We start from the raw sequence: 14,636 nt of genomic DNA, 5'->3' as shown, positions 1-14,636 counted from the left end.
AAGAATTAAAGAAAACTGTGCACACAGGAGTTTACATAGTTATGGAGGCAATGTTGTGCCTGGCTTTCAATTCTGAGTACAGCGTTCACCAGCTATGTTGTAATATCTGTGGCTTTCTCTGACCGTCTTCAAGAATATAATTATGTGACAGTGTCGTAAAGAAATAACTCTGAAGGAAGGAAGATCAAATTTTTTTCTTATGTCTCCAGCAAAAGACAGGCCCTCCTCTGAAACATAAATGCCACGCCCCCATCCCCCCCCCCTTAAAGGCATTCTTTGGGAAGAGTCTAAAAACTCATGCATATTTGGTGAGTTCGTCACTCGGAAACATTACTCAAGAGACTACGAAGCCGCTGTAGATCTCTGTAATGTAATGCTGTGTGAAACAGTAGGACCACCTGTGGTTACACTCCTCTTTGTGAATTGTATTTCGTCCGTAAAACTAAAACTTACTACTTTGCCGCCGTACCAGAAGTCATCGGTTCCATTACACAGTACATTTCTCTGGAATTATCGTGAACTGTGTGAGAGGTACGATTTCTTCTTTTAGTCTATTTGATAGACAAATTGCACCTTTTTAACAACACGCCTATCAGAGCAGGAAACAAATGTTTTCTCAGAAATCTTCACCAGAAGGCTAATTTAAATGCATCGTTTCGGTATAAGGCGGGTGTCTTACTATCGCATACTCTTGCCGCGATAAGTGGATAGTTCAAATGGTTCAAATGGCTCTGAGCACTATGGGACTTAACATCTGTGGTCATTAGTCCCCTAGAACTTAGAACTACTTAAACCTAACTAACCTAAGGACATCACACACATCCATGCCCGAGGCAGGATTCGAACCTGCGACCGTAGCGGTCGCGCGGCTCCGGACTGAGCGCCTAGAACCGCTAGACCAACACGCGGCTAAGTGGATAGTTCTCTCTCTTGGTGTATGACACACATGTTATAACATTTTTGAAAGGAAAACGTTACGAACTTATAGCAGCCCGGCGCGCTTCTCTAAACAGTCGCTTAGTGGGATGGTTGTCAATCTCTTAGAAATCTAATTTTCGATCAGTTGTTATGAGGAAGCAAAAATTAATTTCTGGTACTTAGAAGTGTAAAGTATTATCGCCCCTGTCTCATCGATATAAGAGTGCAACGAAATTCAAATACATGGATACATTTACTTAATGTTTCGAACAAAGAAGACCGCATGATCTTACGTCGAAACTTCCGTCCACTGATTGCGTTCATCGAACACAAACACGCAATATACTAAGGTGTCAAGAAGAAGGAAACAAATCCGTGTACTTAATGTGAGATATGTATTACTGACATAAGACCAGAGACAATATTAATATACTCAATAATACTGGAAGTTCACAGACAGCGCAGAGATTAAAATGTCAGCAGATGAGTTTTTTTTTGTACTGGTGCAGTTGAATAGTGACGGAACGGAGAGCAAAAGAAATAAACAGAGATGAAAAACGAGCTGAAATGCTTTTGGTAAACTAAACAGAAATTTAAAAATTATGATTCTAGTGTACCTGATTGCGACAGATTACAGTCACAGTGTACTAACAGTTTCGATGTACGGTACGGAAAAATGCGTGTTGATAGTGAATTGACAAAGTAGTTCTGTGCTGGATTGTAGTAGATAGAAAAAACCGCAGCGATGGCATTACTGAAGGTACATAGATAACATTAGAAAACATCGAAGTGCAATATGGAAGGTTGCAGCTGAAGACAGAAACACATGGAAAAATTATTTAACAGCCTGTAGAATTACAGACTGCAGATAATAATAACGATTAGATATGTGTACCACGTTGTCATCGGCATGTATCTAGAAGATAAAGAATTTCTTCTCTGAAATGACGGACCATGTTGCTGTCTATAAGTTGTAAAGCAGGTAGAAGACGTCTTCATAACACGTAGATTCTTCGAGAAATGTTCAAAATACGCAGTGTCTCTCGTGTAACTTAAAAGAAAGGAGCCACAAGGGATAAGATTGGTCGGCGTCGGTGAACACTTGCAAAACAGAAGACCTTGGAAGGTGGTGCAGAAAATCCCAGAGAGACAATTTTACATCGAGGTAAAGTCGCCTGTCGCAGTTGCAATAAATTACGAACACAATTTCCGGAATTTTTCTTTAGTAATAACCCATATTGCTTTCATTATTACTCTTTTAATTCGTAAGAAACCTGTGAAATTGCTTATCTTTAGACGCGCAAGGGAAGAGCTTGACACTTTAGACCTTTAGACGTATGGTGTTAATGTGCTATGGATAGAAGAAATATGGTTCACAACTATACTCTGCAAACCACTGTGAAGCGGGGGAATACGCTCCGTTTTACCAGTTTTCGGGGCCTCTTTCCATTCCACTCACATATGGAGGAATAGTTGCTTAAACGCCTCGTGCTCGGTAGTCTAGTCTTCACGATCTGTACGGGAGATATACGCAAGGGTTGTACTATATCATCACTTACACTTGGATCTTGCAACTTCATGAACAAGTTTGCTTCTATCTTCAAACAGTGACCAGTTCAGTTCTTCCAGCACCTTCGTGACACTCTCCCAAGGGTCTAACACACCTATAACCATTCGTGCTGAGCACCTTTGTATACGCTCAATAATCCCTGCTTCCCTATTTGCACGAGTCCCACACTTTTGAGCAATATACTGGGGTGGGTCGCACAAGTGTTTTGTATGCAATCTCCTTTGTAGACTGCCTGCGATTCGTAGTAACCTACGAATGACCCGACCTCTGCAGTCTCCTTTACCTACGACTGAGTCTCTCTGAGCCTTCCATTTCATATATCTACAAATTGTTACATCCAGGTATTTGTACGAGTTTACCAATTCCACCTGTGACTCGTTGATACTGAAATCATAGGAGAATACGCTTTTAGTTTTGCAAAATACAAAATTTTACATTTCTGAACAGTAAAATCAAGTTTCCAATCTTTGCACCACACACAGCTCTTTTCAGGCAGCTCTTCATCACCGATTAGGGCATCAATTGCGAGGTTACAGATAATATTGTCTGCAAGGCCGTTAGCATACAACATGAACAGCAAGGGTCCCAACACACTTCCTTGGGACACACTCTAAGTTATTCCTACATCTGTCGGTGACCTCCCATTCTAGATCCGTTTTTTATGCGAATAAATCGTCAATCCAGTCACGAACTTCACTTGATATCCCATTCTATCGTACCTACGATAAGAAGCGTAGGTGTGGCACTGTGTCAAAATGCTTTCAAGAAATGGTACAGCAAGAACTTCGTGCTGGTGTCGAAGGGGCGCAGTTTCTACCGAATGGCACGAAATCCTGCCGTGCCTCGCCGACGCACATTCCCAAGGGGACGCCAGCGTTGGGGGGCGCGCGTGTTTTTTTCAGCAGCCGGCTGCGGTTTTCGCCCGCGGCCGTGTTTTTCCCCGCGCGGCCGCCGATACTGTGTTATTAGGGGTCACCAGGAAGTGGGGGTGGCGGTGCGGGGGCAGGGGGAGCCGGAGCAGAAATCATTGCGTTCTTCCGGTGTTCCACATGACGGAGTAGCAGCGTCGGAGCGTGACCACGTGGGAGCGGCGCGCAACCCGCTCCGTGAGTGCGTCCACTCAGCAGCTCGTCACCCACGTCATGAGACTGACAACACCTCCGCGACGTTACTACACAGGGGCGCTTTTAGAAGGTGCTGAAAACACTCGGCTACAGCTGAAATGGAGAGTGTTAGATGTGCCACAACACGGTATTATTGCGGTGTCCGTGGTGTCAAAAATATTTAAGGTACGCCAGACTGACATGTGCTGCTGCAGTATCAGCAAATCGGTTTTCGTTTACTTCGGCTCACCTCTAGAACACCTCGATCACATTCTTCTAGCGGAATAATTTATATATACATTCTCGTTTCTACAGACAGTCCTCGTCGTTCAGAAGAGGATGGCAAAAGATGAGAGCAGTCGAAAACGCGATTAAGCAAGCAGTGGAGTATTTCCGAAACTCCGACAGTACAATGTCTTTCGTGAGGTGACCGCGTCGTATTCCATCATGGGGAACTCGATCGTAATAATTTCACTGGAAAACAACACAGTTGATAAGGTGAAACTACTGAACAGTCTCGTCAACAACTACTCAAGGCTGCAAACTGCCGCCGGAGACATTAAGTGTTCTGTAAAACCGCCAGTCTCTACTAAAAAGGCATTGTTGGTAGCTACGTAAGCGTTCTGAGCCTACAATGAAACTTTGTTACAAACTGTTGCACAAAGGGATACAGGTAAGAGTTTTAGTTTTTCAGGTTCTCAGAAAATAAGTTATTATTCCTATTACTTCTGTATTTATATTCTCTGTGAAGTGCATCACAGGTGGTGCTTGGCATGGTATCACGTGTTATAGCTTTTTCCCGTTCCAAACACCTATAGAGAGAGGGAAGACAGAGTGCTTGAAAGTTTCTGTAGGTATTGAAATTAGTCTGATCTTGTCTTCACGATCCCGCTGGGACGATTCGGGCTGAAGAATCTCTCTTACGGCCGGTTACTGAAATTTTATAATATCTTCATGAATCTTCTAATTAAGGTTTGTCGACATACACACGACGCTCTCCTGTGAATCAGACAAACCTGTTACCATACGTGTCAATAGTCTTCGTTTACGTTCAGTATCTCCTGTTAGTTCCATCTCTTATGGGTCCCACAGGCGTCACACGTCTCTAAGACGTGTAATGCAAGTGACTTGCAAGCAGTTTCCTTTGTAGAAAGTATGTCTCAGCATAATACTGTATGCAGAGTCAACAGACAAAATTATTAGTATAACGTCGATGACGCAAATTATGCATTGAAGAATGTCCCACCTACATCTTTCCGTAGGCAAACATTTCATAACAAAAAGGAAATGCAGGCACGTTGTTAAATGTTAGCCGTTCAGATCGAACAAATATCGTAATTTATTTCACAATTAGTGCCACACCAGATTTAGCATTGGGTGACGTGTTTTTCCACTCTGAAATGCCTTGTACGACGCATTTCACGCACGAAAACATGGACTGATTGTTACGTTAGAGTGGCGGTACACTGTCAACGATACGGTAATTCAAGATGTCATCGCAGATGCCACAGCCATTTGTCGTGGGACGGATCTACGCATTCTGAGCAAATGCTTGGGTGAGTGGGCAGAGAAAGCGACAAGCACCGTGGACGGCGTCACAGGAGCGGGCCCGGTGCGGCGCGGAGCACGTGCGCTGACAGCTGTCGCAGCGCGGCACTGACCTGCTGTCCGGCGACTTCGCCCAACGGCCCGCCTTTCGTGTTGGCAGCCACCCACGCCTCCGCGAATGTCTCCATAGCGCTCTGAAAGTCCATATTCGGCGCAGCGCGCGCAGTAGATCCCAGCGGGCGCCTGGGAGCCGGCGATGCGCAGCGATCCGGTGCGACGGCTCGCCGCACACGTCCCACCCGCTCGGCTGCCGGGCTCGCACTGAGGCGCGCCGTGCGCCTGCCGCCCGCCAGACAGCGCGCGCGTCGTCCGCGCATCGCGCCGCGGGAGGGGCGTGGCTCGCGCGGGAGGGGCGCGGCCAGCGGGTTCGCGAAGGCGTGGCCTCGGCGCCGGGGCGGGCGGCGTCGCGAGGAGGGGGTGGCGCCGACCACGCCCAGCCGCCGGCAGCGCCACGCGGGAGGGGAACGGCGCCAGCGTCCCGGCGCTGTCAGACGCGCTACGCCGCCGGAAACGGGCAGACGGCCGCTGTCTGGGACGCAGCGATTCGGATCGGCCGCTGGAAAATAAACGCAAGATCAGCGTCAGCAACACGCAGATTTAAAGAGCGCAATTTACCTTCTTCTGCTTTTTCACAATACTTGTGTCATCACCGCTCCCGTAAATATGTTTAATACTAAATATCAGATGGTGTTTAGTTTTCTTGTAAGCGAAAGCTTACATTTTTTGAGCTCTGCTTCTGAAAACAGCTTATTTTATTATATTTGCTGCGTTTTACAACTGAGCTGCCAAAAGTGATCGACACAGGCCTGTTTTTTCGCCAATATTAAACTGTACGTGTACAAAATATGAACCTTTTTCATTTCTTATTATTTTAACAAAATTTTAACCATTAAGGAACTAATTAGGAGGATGAGGAAGCACACTTTTTTTTCTTTTTTTTTGTGCAATAGTCACGCTCCAAGGGGGATGAATGTGCAGGTGCGTTATCGTGATGCAAGAGCCATGAATTGTCTCACTGCATTTCAGGCAGTTTCCTCACATTTTGTCCACAAAAATTTTCTACGCTTACCTTTTACTTATTGTGCACGATCTCCTTCGAAATACTCTCCTCCACAACTGATACAACGGTCCCAACACCGTTTCCACTTCCGGAAGCAGTGTGTATATGAAGCAGATAGGAAAATAGGAAAACGGGGCACAGTTTAGATTTATAGAATGCCACCACTGATGCTGTCCAGGAGGGACCGCTTCAGAAAGATGGAGCCTTTCGCTCGTGGGATCATCCGAAATACTACAAGTCGCCATGTATGGACAAGTGCCTCAGAAATACTATGAACCTCTCGCCCTCAGATGGCGTGATACTACACCTAGGTAAGGCTACTCTACATGGTAGCGTGTCCTCTCCTCTTTTTCCACATTTCTCTTACAATTTAATATTACTTTCTAATGAACACTTGTTTTGCTGACTATTCATATAGTGATTCAATGTTTGTCGTTTTTCGTCTGTGTCACTGTCGTCTGTTCTGCTACCACTATTACTGTCTTCTGCGCTGCTACTGTTGTCTGTGGAATTACTCGTCGCCTACGCTGGTTGCCACCTGTTCTCTCGTCGCTTCAAGAACTGCACAGTGTCTGCACAGTCGCTGAGATTATGAGCCCACAACGCCTGCTCTGTAAGTGATTGTGTTATGTCGTGTGAATTCGCTAGTTGTTTTTCTTGCGATCAAAGATCACATTATTCATATACCTGTTCTACAGTCTCTCTCTCTCTGCACAGGCACAATCAGCCTGGTAACGGAGATTATGACAAAGCATACGCGGGTGTTATGGCTCATGGGCGGTTAATGAATGAATCTTACCTTGGGTGGAACTGACAAGTTTCATCCTCAATCATTCTTTGATGTTGTAAAAGAATGCATATATCCTATGGCTCTTTCCACAGCTGTCCCACTCCCTTTGCCTCGAATTCACTCTCCGGATTTTGATTTCTCTTAAAGTACGTCTTTCTGCCAGCCTATATGATGCTGTGCGATATTTAATAGTTACCTCTGTCGAGTACATCCCGAGCACCACGCTCGGTGCCTCCACTGAGGTGGTGCCGAAAACCCCCGATAGCCGCATGAGCACACTCTCATGCCCCCACCACGGTACTAGCCGCGGAGCTGTGTCGAGATGCCCACAGCAGAACGTATTCTTCACTCGAAGAGAGTGCAGTGGTATGTTCTAATCACAGTCATGGGCATTGTCTGGTACACTGTGTTGAACCTGTAGCTGTTCTCATATGTTAACTAAAGTTTAATTCCTGGTCCAGGTGTATGCCCGAGCACCTTGTAGCTATGTTTCCTTTTACGGTGTTCCCATCTAGTTTGTAAGTTCCCTTTCAACATAATGTAAAAGACTTCATTTGCCACAAGGTTGTATCTATGAGGCCTGTTCAAAAAATTCCGGAACTTTGCCCGTAAAATTTTTCTACGCTTACCTTTTATTTATTGTGCATGGACTCCTTCGAAATAGTCTCCTCCACAATTGATACACCCCGTTCCCAATTTCGTTTCCACTTTCGGCAACAGTCTTGGTACGTCTCTTGCTGAATAACGTGAAGCGCCGTGTGTGAATTTTCTTTTATCTCGTCTGTCATTGCAAATCTTCCTCCTTTCAACATGGTTTTCAACTTGGGAAAGAAAAAAAAGTCCGAAGGGGTGAGTTTTGGAGAATACGGAGGATGAAGCAGCACAGTGATTTGGCTTTTTGTGCAATAGTCACGCACAAACAGGGATGATTGTGCGCGTGCGTTAACGTGATGCAAGAGCCACGAACTGTCTCGCTGCACTGCAGGCCATTTCCTTCTCACATTTTCTCCCGATAGTAGCAGCGATGAACAGTTTGTTCCTGTAGCACGAATTCAAAGTTAAAGAAAGCCATCAGCATGGCTTTGACATTTGAACTGACCTGATGAGCTTATATTGGTCTTGGAGAACCTTTCTCGATCCATTGTGAAGACTGAACCTTGGTCTCAAAATCATAACCGTACACTCATCATCAGTTACAATTCTGTTAAGGAACATCTCGCTCTCATTTGTGCGATCCACAAACTCTTCACAGACTGCGACGTGTTTTTGGCCTCGACCCATGAGCCGTGTGACAAACTTGGCGGCAACACGATGCATTCCAAGATACTGAGTCAGGATTTCAAAATGGTTCAAATGGCTCTGAGCACTATGGGACTCAACTGCTGTGGTAATAAGTCCGCTAGAACTTAGAACTACTTAAACCTAACTAACCTAAGGACATCACACACATCCATGCCCGAGGCAGGATTCGAACCTGCGACCGTAGCGGTCGTGCGGTTCCAGACTGTAGCGCCTTTAACCGCTCGGCCACTCCGGCCGGCAGTCAGGATTTCATGACATTATCCAATTGCAATGTTACATTATTCTGCAGTCTCTCGCACAGTCAGTCTTCGAGTACGTCTTAATCACTCGTCACCGTAGGCTTCCCGCATCATTTAGTCTGTGTCTGTAAATGTTTCCTTGAGTGTCACGCAAAATTTAACACAGACGCGTTGCTTCTCTAACTTTGCCATTTCTAAATTCGCCAACTGTGCGACACAACGTTCTACCCAATACAGCACTGAGCAATAACTAAGAGACATACAACAATGAAACGTCTGCCAATTACATACTAAACACAGGCGTGTGCTGGGATGCCAACCGCTTTCCACTCCAACACACCATTAGCACGAAATTACGAATGTTCCGGAATTTTTTGAACAGACCTCGTATTTCCGCCTCATCAGTTGCTCATGGTCTGCAGTATTGCTGTAGTTTTCACTTCAAGCTGCTCTCTCGAATTAGCCGCTGTGGCAAAAAGGAGATCGTCAGCATACGCGGCCACTTCTGTGCAACAATTCCCTCCCACTAATCTCATAGTAGCGCTTCAGTGGTAATGCTCCAGAATGTTTCGAGAATAACTGAAGAAAAAAACCACAAACTAAATTAAGTGGCAGCTGCAGTCTTATATTTTTCCATGAATTTATATATTGTTTTTTAATTTAGAGCCCAAAAGCTGTTTAACCGGATATCTGCTATTTCCAGTGGCGAATATTAGTTCTTCGAAATGTGACCAGTGATCTTACAACTTCTAAACTGTTTGTAGTTACGTCTGAAACATCTTTCCCGGCCCAGACCGACGGCTGTTGTACGCTACGAGACGGCGTCCTGCATCCAGTGGAACTGGAGCTACTGAAAGTGACGGGTCAGTCTTTCTGTAATACTTCTAAATGGTTGCGTTCGGGGCCTGCTTCGCTAATGTCCGAAGTGAGTGATTTTCTGCTTTTACGCCTCTACTCTGCAATTCAAGGTTAAGAGCCTGGCAAATGGTTCATCGGACCACTTCCACACTGCGTCTCTACCGTTCCACTCTCGAAAAGTGCGTAGAAAAACCACATTTATTATGACGGTCATTTCTTCCTATGCAGCTGGGTGTCAACAAAATATTTTCTCAGTCTGAGGAGTGGATGACTCAAATTTCGTGAAAAGATTTCGCCCCAACGAGAAGCGCCTTTGTGTTAATAATTCCCTCCTCAACTCGCGTATTATATCTGTGACACTCTCTCCATTATTTCGGTATAATACGAAACGTGCTGTCCGTCTTTGAACTTTTTCGATGTTCTCTGTCAGTACAGTCAAGTGAGGATCCCACACCGCACAGCAATACTCCAGCCGAGGATGGAAAAATGCAGTTAGGCAGTCTCTTTAGTAGATCTGTTGCATATTGTAAGCTTTCTGCTAATAAAGCGCAGTCTATGGTTCACCTTTCCCACAACATTATCTGTGTGATCGTTCCAATGTAAGTTGTTGGTAATTGTAATCCTCTAGGTATTTAGCTCAATTGACGTCTTCTATATTTGTGTGATTTATCATGTAACCGAAATTTAACGGCTTCCTCATGACGTACCCTTTTCATTATTTAGTGTCTACTGCAACTTTTAATACCGTACAGACAGCCTCTCTTGTTTGAATCATTCTGCAAGTGGTTTTGATCTTCTGATGACTTTGTTAGACGGTAAATGACGGCATCATAAGCAAAAAATCTAAGAGAGCTGCTCAGATTCTCTCCTAAATGATTTATGATGATTAAGAGCAGCAGACAGCCTGTAACACTTCATTGAGCAACGCCAGATATAACTTCCGTTTTACTCGATAATTTCCTCTCTCACAGTAAATCACGAATCCAGTCGCACACGTGAGACGGTGGTCTATATGGACGTAATTTGATTGGAAGTCTCTTGTGAGGAACGGTTTTTAAAGACTTCTGAAAATCTGGATATGTGGAATCAATGTGAGATCCTCTTTCGATAGCACTATTACTTCATAAGAATAAAGAGGTTCTGTTGCACAGGAACGATATTCTCTGAATACGTGCTACGTGTAAATAGATCGTTTTCTTTGAGATCATACATAACGTTCAAACACGGTATGTGTTCAAAAATACTGCCGAAAATCGACGCCAGTGGTATGGATATGTAATTCAGCGGATTACTCCTATATGCTTTCTATTCGGTGTGACCTGTGGAGCTTTCCATTCTAAAGATACGGACCTTCCGTCGCGTGAGCGGTTGTATATGATTGCTAACTGTGGAGCTATTGTATCAGCACATTCGGAAAGGAAGACTTGCCTTTAGTAATTGGTTCGAGTTGCTTCGGCACACTTATGAAATCTACTTCTATGTTATTCTTCGTGGAAACTGTTCTTCACTCGAATTCCCGTGATAGTAGGTCTTTTCCAGCTCCTGTTGGAAATAAGCTTTGAGAAACACTGGTAGGAAACGGAATGCTATTAATGGGAGCAGGAAATGATCGCTGGCCGCTGTGCCCGAGCGCTTCTAGGCTTTTCAGTCGGGAACAGCGCTGCTGCTACGGTAGCAAAAAAATGGCTCTGAGCACTATGGGACTTAACATCTTAGGTCATCAGTCCCCTAGAACTAAGGACTACTTAAACCTAACTAACCTAAGACATCACACACATCCATGCCCGAGGCAGGATTCGAACCTGCGACCGTAGCAGTCCCGCGGTTCCGGACTGCAGCGCCTAGAACCGCACGGCCACCGCGGCCGGCGCTACGGTCGCAGGTTCGAATCCTGCCTCGGGCACGGATGTGTATGATGTCCTTAGGTTAGTTAGGTTTAAGTAGTTATACTAGGGGACTGATGACCTCAGATGTTAAATCGCATAGTGCTTAGAGCCATTTGAACCATTTAGGAAGTGATCATTCGAAGGGCCTGAGCTGTGTTCCTAAGGCTGACTGGCTGAAAGGGCTAGATGTTAATAAAACATTTTCATGGAATGCCCCATTTTTTTTTCAAAGTTCGCATTCCCGTGCGTGGGTATGGAATTCTGACTGAGTCACTTGCGGTTTTGACGTTTACTGAAGCTGCGCATCCTCGGTAGGCCAAAAACTGAGTTGTAAACAAGACGCACTTGGCGCGGACTAATTGAAGCCAATAAATGATATTTCTTTCCGTGGGTAATTTAAATGTTTTCTCAAATGTTTCGGGCTTGCTACCTGTCATCATTACTTGCAATGCGCGATATTTCGACTGTGCGTCTGCCTCTCATCCTCAGGTAAGGCGTCAAAGACTGAAGAAAACTTTCCTTTTCTCTCAGTTTTATTAGCGCGCTGTGTTTTCGATGGACTTTCAATAATAATGCAACACATGTTTTTCTTAAAGCAGGTTGGTTTCGTTCAATATTTCAATACAGTATATTATTCCTCATTCTTTTGGCTACAAAGCTCTATTTTTGAACATAATTAAAATGATATAGGTAGCGATCCAGAGCATCCCACCCAAGTGGCCATACCATACACGTATCATCGCCGTATCTCCAGAGACAAGGCCAGATCAGTCAATCATCCAGACTGTTGCCCTTGCAACTACTGAAAAGGCTGCTGCCCCTCTTCAGGAACCACAAGTTTGTCTGGCCTCTCAACAGATACCCCTCCGTTGTGGTTGCACCTATGGTACGGCTATCTGTATCACTGAGACACGCAAGCCTCCCCACCAACGGCAAGGTCCATGGTTCATGGTATACAACCTTCTTTTATGATTCTTGAACGTCGTCTTCAGTACCATGTCCTCAAAATCTTCCGTAAACAATTGTGTGCATCCCAATATTAAGTTCATGATGGACGTTGGAAAGGATGGGAAACTTCCGTTTTTAGATGTCTTGGACTACAGGAGGGATGATGGGACATTCGGACGTAGTGTTTATCGTAAGGTCACGCATACGGACTGATATCTTCATGCATCAAGTTGTCATCCATCGTACCGACGCAACGGGGTCCTACGTACATGGGTAAAAAGAGTTTACGCCATCTTAGATGCAGATAGTTTGACACAAGAAGTGGATCATCTTTAAGCTGTGTTCAAGCAGAATGAGATCCGTCGTGCTCTACAGATTGGACGAACAGAAGGCAAAAGCAAATCGGTGGCATCCCTACATTTTGCGGGAGCATATCTTCAAAAATAGGAAGAATTTTGAAGAAATTTGATATTAAAGTGTATTCCGTCCGCCAGCTAAGACCAGAGCTCTGCTGCGCTCAGTGAAGGATGATTGGGGGTTGAGAAACCCCGGGGTCTACGAGAATCCTTTGCCATTGCGGGAAGGCCTATATTGGACAAACGAATCGTACGATCCAGGATCGTTGCGTGGAGCACCATTGCCACACGCGTTTATTTCAGCCAGAAAAATCTGCAGTGGCGGGACATTGTCAGACTAAAGGACATAAAATGTTGTACGGTGAGACACAAGTGGTTGCCACTCGTCGTGGTATTGGGACTGTGTAGTGAAAGAACCCATTGAAATCCGGCTATCTGACAATATTATAAACGGAGATAGGAGGTATCCTTTAAGTAAGAGTTGGAGCTCTATTCTATTTGACATTAAGAAACAACGGTCCTTATATCGGTCGTCAAAACTGTGAATAATGTTCCATATCGATTTATCGTTTCCGCGAGCTTTCACCACCGGTGCTATGTTATGCCTGTCGCTAGAGGGCAGTCAAGTTCGCGCACGCGCGGTGGACCCACGGTCGGTGTATAACGGAGCCGCCGCGGCCTGTTTGATTTCAGTTCCGGCGTGATAGTGCGACGGCCTACTCATCTGAAGATGGCGGCCAGGTGTCCAGATGTCGATATGTTCCGGATGGAGACCAGACTTGAATACAATCAGTTATTACGCCGGAAAGTTTACGGAGCCACAAAATCTAGGTATTTTGCCAGCAGGCTATACTCTTTATCTGTCAACGGCCTTGCCGCAGTGGTAACACCGGTTTCCGTCAGATCACTGAAGTTAAGCGCTGTCGGGCTGGGCTAGTACTTGGATGGGTGACCATCCGGTCTGCCGAGCGCTGTTGGCAAGTGGGATGTACTCAGCCCTTGTGAGGCAAACTAAGGAGCTACTTGATTGAGAAGTAGCTGCTCCGGTCTCGTAGACTGACATACGGCAGGGAGAGCTGTGTGCTGACCAAATGCCCCTCCGTATCCGCATCCAGTGACGCCTGTGGGCTGAGGATGACACGGCGGCCGGTCGGTACCGTTGGGCCTTCGTGGCCTGTTCGGACAGAGTCTTTATATTCTTTATCCACTTTATGGTTTTTGCATTTAACTGTCAGTTTCCTTTTATACTACTGTCTAGAACATAAATTTTCTTCTGAACCCTAACTGTAGCTGGGCGAAGTCTTTAAACAGACTATCTAGAAATTATATAAGCTCTGTGTGTGTTTTAAGCATACTCATTCTTAGTGACAGGTGATGACATCTCGATGATTGCAAATACAAATCAGTGTGGGTGGGCTTATGATAAAGTGAATGTCACTCTGAATGTCCAACCAAAGCATCCACGACAGACAGACAACCATCTTTCTTTACTTCCGTAGTAAACTGAATGCTCTTGTGAATGGAGCTGAGGAGACGTAAAAATTACATTAACTTATCTTCTTCGTGAGAACACACTACGAGAGTATTGTCAGCAAACATCCTAAATGCAGTTGGTTTAAAGACTGCTGATTCCAGTGCTCTCTCGTCTCTCAGAAAAAAAAGAGAAAGAGAGAGAGAGAAGTGAGCCAACAAGCGAGAAAAAGGGTTTCCCATACGATCCCACCAGTTTGCTTAAAAAATTCTTGGCCGAACACAAACTGAAACAAAGCAGTTATGTCGACCAGAAGTTTGTCATCATTATCATTAAAAATTTTGCGAGAGGGTCCTTTACACAGTGCTATAGTACGTCAAAGCTAACTAAATAGCCCAAGCTACTTAGACGAAGAGCTGTCAGACTACTGCTAAAATTGTTGCATTTTCTATACTTCACGTAAAAGACCTACACCTTTTTAGAAAATATAAAGGCGAATAAAAAATAGATGCAGAAACCAGAATATG

General features: G+C 45.0%; 1 pseudogene; it reads left to right on the top strand.

The window, feature by feature from the left end:
* Positions 1–13,500: 13,500 nt before the first annotated feature.
* Positions 13,501–13,618, top strand: LOC126210453 (5S ribosomal RNA; annotated as a pseudogene).
* The last annotated feature ends 1,018 nt before the right edge of the window (positions 13,619–14,636 follow it).

The sequence above is a fragment of the Schistocerca nitens genome, chromosome 1 (genome assembly GCF_023898315.1).
Source record: "Schistocerca nitens isolate TAMUIC-IGC-003100 chromosome 1, iqSchNite1.1, whole genome shotgun sequence".
Taxonomy (NCBI): Eukaryota; Metazoa; Arthropoda; class Insecta; order Orthoptera; family Acrididae; genus Schistocerca; species Schistocerca nitens.
Note: the sequence above shows the minus strand (reverse complement) of the source record. Positions and strands in the feature narration are given on the sequence as shown.